The sequence below is a fragment of the Rutidosis leptorrhynchoides genome, chromosome 8 (genome assembly GCF_046630445.1).
Source record: "Rutidosis leptorrhynchoides isolate AG116_Rl617_1_P2 chromosome 8, CSIRO_AGI_Rlap_v1, whole genome shotgun sequence".
NCBI lineage: Eukaryota > Viridiplantae > Streptophyta > Magnoliopsida > Asterales > Asteraceae > Rutidosis > Rutidosis leptorrhynchoides.
Window position 1 is genome coordinate 283,770,818 of NC_092340.1, and position 5,678 is coordinate 283,776,495.

Below are 5,678 nucleotides of genomic sequence, written 5' to 3' on the forward strand. Positions count from 1 at the left end.
CTCGTATGCACCCGTATTCGTACTCGTATAATACACAGCTTTTAGATGTATGTACTATTGGTATATACACTCCAATGATCAGCTCTTAGCAGCCCATGTGAGTCACCTAACACATGTGGGAACCATCATTTGGCAACTAGCATGAAATATCTCATAAAATTACAAAAATATGAGTAATCATTCATGACTTATTTACATGAAAACAAAATTACATATCCTTTATATCTAATCCATACACCAACGACCAAAAACACCTACAAACACTTTCATTCTTCAATTTTCTTCATCTAATTGATCTCTCTCAAGTTCTATCTTCAAGTTCTAAGTGTTCTTCATAAATTCCAAAAGTTCTAGTTTCATAAAATCAAGAATACTTCCAAGATTGCAAGTTTACTTCCAAGTTTTCTAAATCCATTCCAAGTAATCATCCAAGATCAAGAAACCTTTGTTACTTACAGTAGGTTATCTTTCTAATACAAGGTAATAATCATATTCAAACTTTAATTCAATTTCTATAACTATAACAATCTTATTTCGAGTGGAAATCTTACTTGAAATTGTTTTCGTGTCATGATTCTGCTTCAAGAACTTTCAAGCCATCCAAGGATCGTTTGAAGCTAGATCTATTTTTCTCATTTCCAATAGGTTTATCCAAGGAACTTGAGGTAGTAATGATGTTCATAACATCATTTGATTAATACATATAAAGCTATCTTATTCGAAGGTTTAAACTTGTAATCACTAGAACATAGTTTAGTTAATTCTAAACTTGTTCGCAAATAAAAGTTAATCCTTCTAACTTGACTTTTAAAATCAACTAAACACATGTTCTATATCTATATGATATGCTAACTTAATGATTTAAAACCTGGAAACACGAAAAACACCGTAAAATCGGATTTACGCCGTCGTAGTAACACCGCGGGCTGTTTTGGGTTAGTTAATTAAAAACTATGATAAACTTTGATTTAAAAGTTGTTATTTGGGAAAATTATTTTTATTATGAACATGAAACTATATCCAAAAATTATGGTTAAACTCAAAGTGGAAGTATGTTTTCTAAAATGGTCATCTAGACGTCGTTCTTTCGACTGAAATGACTACCTTTACAAAAATGACTTGTAACTTATTTTTCTGACTATAAACCTATACTTTTTCTGTTTATATTCATAAAATAGAGTTCAATATGAAACCATAGCAATTTGATTCACTCAAAACGGATTTTAAATGAAGAAGTTATGGGTAAAACAAGATTGGATAATTTTTCTCATTTTAGCTACGTGAAAATTGGTAACAAATCTATTCCAACCATAACTTAATCAACTTGTATTGTATATTATGTAATCTTGAGATACCATAGACACGTATACAATGTTTCGACCTATCATGTCGACACATCTATATATATTTCGGAACAACCATAGACACTCTATATGTGAATGTTGGAGTTAGCTATACAAGGTTGAGGTTGATTCCAAAATATATATAGTTTGAGTTGTGATCAATACTGAGATACGTATACACTGGGTCGTGGATTGATTCAAGATAATATTTATCGATTTATTTCTGTACATCTAACTGTGGACAACTAGTTGTAGGTTACTAACGAGGACAGCTGACTTAATAAACTTAAAACATCAAAATATATTAAAAGTGTTGTAAATATATTTTGAACATACTTTGATATATATGTATATATTGTTATAGGTTCGTGAATCAACCAGTGGCCAAGTCTTACTTCCCGACGAAGTAAAAATCTGTGAAAGTGAGTTATAGTCCCACTTTTAAAATCTAATATTTTTGGGATGAGAATACATGCAGGTTTTATAAATGATTTACAAAATAGACACAAGTACGTGAAACTACATTCTATGGTTGAATTATCAAAATCGAATATGCCCCTTTTTATTAAGTCTGGTAATCTAAGAATTAGGGAACAGACACCCTAATTGACGCGAATCCTAAAGATATATCTATTGGGCCTAACAAACCCCATCCAAAGTACCGGATGCTTTAGTACTTCGAAATTTATATCATATCCGAAGGGTGTCCCGGAATGATAGGGATATTCTTATATATGCATCTTGTTAATGTCGGTTACCAGGTGTTCACCATATGAATGATTTTTATCTCTATGTATGGGATGTGTATTGAAAAATGAAATCTTGTGGTCTATTGTTACGATTTGATATATATAGGTTAAACCTATAACTCACCAACATTTTTGTTGACGTTTAAAGCATGTTTATTCTCAGGTGAATACTAAGAGCTTCCGCTGTTGCATCCTAAAATAAGGACAAGATTTGGAGTCCATGTTTGTATGATATTGTGTAAAAACTGCATTCAAGAAACTGATTTCGATGTAACATATTTGTATTGTAAACCATTATGTAATAGTCGTGTGTAAACAGGATATTTTAGATTATCATTATTTGATAATCTACGTAAAGCTTTTTAAACCTTTATTTATGAAATAAAGGTTATGGTTTGTTTTAAAAATGAATGCAGTCTTTGAAAAACGTCTCGTATAGAGGTCAAAACCTGGCAACGAAATCAATTAATATGGAACGTTTTTAATCAATAAGAACGGGACATTTCGGTTGGTATCCGAGCGTTGGTCTTAGAGAACCAGAAAATTTGCATTAGTGTGTCTTATTGAGTTTGTTAGGATGCATTAGTGAGTCTGGACTTCGACCGTGTTTTCTTTAAAAATGATTGCTTAACATTTTTGTTGGAAACTATATATTATTAACATGTATATATTATGTGATATATTAATCTCTTAACATGTTTGATATTGTGTGATAGATGTCTACCTCTAGCACAAATCCCATTGACTCACCTAATAATAACGAAGAGTCGAATATATATTGGACTGATTCACAAGTTCCCGAAGAAGAACCGGAAGAAGAATCAGAACCGGAAGAAGAATCAGAACCGGAAGAAGAATCAGAACCGGAGGAGGAAATAGAACCGGTGGGGAAAATAATAAAACGGTTAAGTAAAAGAAAATCCTCAACCAACCGACCAAGGTTAATTATGGTCAATGGTGTTTCCGCCAAGGAAGCAAAATATTGGGAGGATTACCAATTCTCCGATGAATCGGATTCCGATGAGAATTCTGATGATGTTATAGAAATTACCCCAACTGAATTTAAAAAGGCAAAAGAAAATAATAAGGGAAAGGGCATAAAAATAGAGAAATCTAATTCCAACCCCGATGAACTTTATATGTATCGTCAACCCCCGAAGCCCTTAAGTTGTAACAATGACCCGGGAACCTCTAAACCACCAGGTTTTTCTAAACTGTTGTGGAAAACGACAGCTCGTATTAGGGGAACATCATATATCCCTAGAAACTTGGCAAAACGAACCAAAACCGAAGAAGAAGAAACGAGCGAGTCGGAATAAGATAGTTGTATTCGTATGGTGTAATATATGTAATATAGTGTGCTTATGCTTTATGATATATGTAAAAATTGCTTGTATTAATAAGTATTTTTTTTTTTTATGAATCTAACTCTTGTCTATTTTACAGTATAAAAACACAAAATGGATAGACAACCCAATATTTTAAGAGACCTACCCGGAGACATGATTGATGAAATCTTGTCTAGAGTCAGTCAGAATTCTTCGGCACAACTATTTACGGCGAAATCAGTTTGTAAGACATTCGAAGAATGTTCCAAGAATGTCTTGGTTTATAAGAGACTTTCGTTTGAAAGATGGGGGATATCACATTGGGAAACCCATAAGTTACGATGTGTTTACTTTGACGCATATATTGCGGGGAACCCAAATGCTATTTTACGCAACGGGTTAAGAAATTATTTTGACTCAATGTATCCGAATATAGGACTTCATGATTTAGAAAAAGCGGCTAACATGCAACAAAAAGAAGCATGCTATGCTTACGGGTTAGTAATGTTCGCTTCTCACCAAAGTGAGAAAAAGAACATTGGGCTACAACTATTAAACAAAACGTTCCCACAAGTGACGGAGTCGGTAATTGGGGTAAGAAATGAGGTTTTTAGGTTATTACGAGACTGTTGGTCATTACGTAACCCTCGTCCCTTTGACGACGTTACAACACGCTGTCTTATCAACGGCCATAACGGTTATGTTCCACAAGACCAAGGATGGGAAGTAGTCCTAGTAAAACCAGAATGCATGACTTGTTTCTGGACGTATGAGTTACGTGTCTTTATTACCTTTGCTGAACGACTTGTGTACTAGCTAGAATTATCTTCACAACTATCTTGTATCAAAGTTATTGTGTGCTATATTTTATGTTTTATGTAAAATAAGCGGTATTGTAAGTTTGTAAAATATTGTATAAAAGTTTGAATGCGAAATATTATTATAATCAGTTTTTCATATAGAATTGTAGTAGTTGAATTGTATATTAGCTACTAAGTATGAACTTAACGGGTAGGTACTACCCGAATTTAAACTTATAAAACGCTAATATGAAGAAAAAGCTTTTATAAATGAGTTCATATTATGCTACGAAATACTATTAACTACTCTTAATATTCTGTATAATTAACTTGTTCCATTTGACTATTTTGAAGGAAATCGCACCGACTACTCGACACACCGTGATTATATGAATGAAGAGGAATTCCGTACTTTTCTAGCTTCAAACATAGCCGCAGTACAGGCTACGCTACATACCAACAATAACCTTGGATCTAGCAGTACAGGAAATCATGTAGGATGCACCTACAAAGAATTCACTGCCTGCAAACCTTTGGAATTTGATGGAACCGAAGGACCGATCGGATTGAAACGATGGACCGAGAAGGTCAAATCGGTGTTTGCCATAAGTAAGTGTACTGAAGAGGACAAAATGAAGTACGCTACGCATACCTTCACAGGTTCTGCGTTAACATGGTGGAATACCTATCTAGAGCAAGTGGGACAAGATGATGCGTACGCACTACCGTGGTCAGCATTCAAGCACTTGATGAACGAGAAGTACCGTCCCAGAACCGAGGTCAATAAGCTCAAGACAGAACTTAGAGGGTCACGATCCCAAGGATTTGATATTACCACGTACGAAAGACGATTCACTGAATTGTGGCTATTGTGTCCCGGAGCGTTCGAAGATGAGGAAGAGAAGATCGACGCGTTTGTGAAAGGATTACCGGAAAGAATCTAAGAAGATATAAGTTCACACGAGCCCGCCTCCATACAACGGGCATGTAGAATGGCTCACAAACTAGTGAACCAGATTGAGGAAAGAATTAAAGAACAGACGGCTGAAGAGGCCAATGTGAAGCAAGTCAAAAGAAAGTGGGAGGAAAACGGTGATAAGAATCACCAATACAACAACAACAGCAATTACAATAATAATCGCAACAATTATCCCAACAATCGCAACATCAATCGCAACTACAACAAACGGCCCAACAACAACAACAACAACAACAACAACAACAACAACATCAACTACAACAATCATCCCAACAACAATAACAACCGCAACAACAACAACAATCAGAAGCAGCTATGCCAAAGGTGTGAAAAGTATCACTCGGGGTTCTGCACCAAATTTTGCAACAAGTGTAAAAGAAATGGTCATAGCGCAGCGAAGTGTGAGGTCTACGGACCAGGGGTTAACAGAACGAAAGGAACAAATGGTGTCGGAACGAGTAATGGCGGAGCAAGTAGTG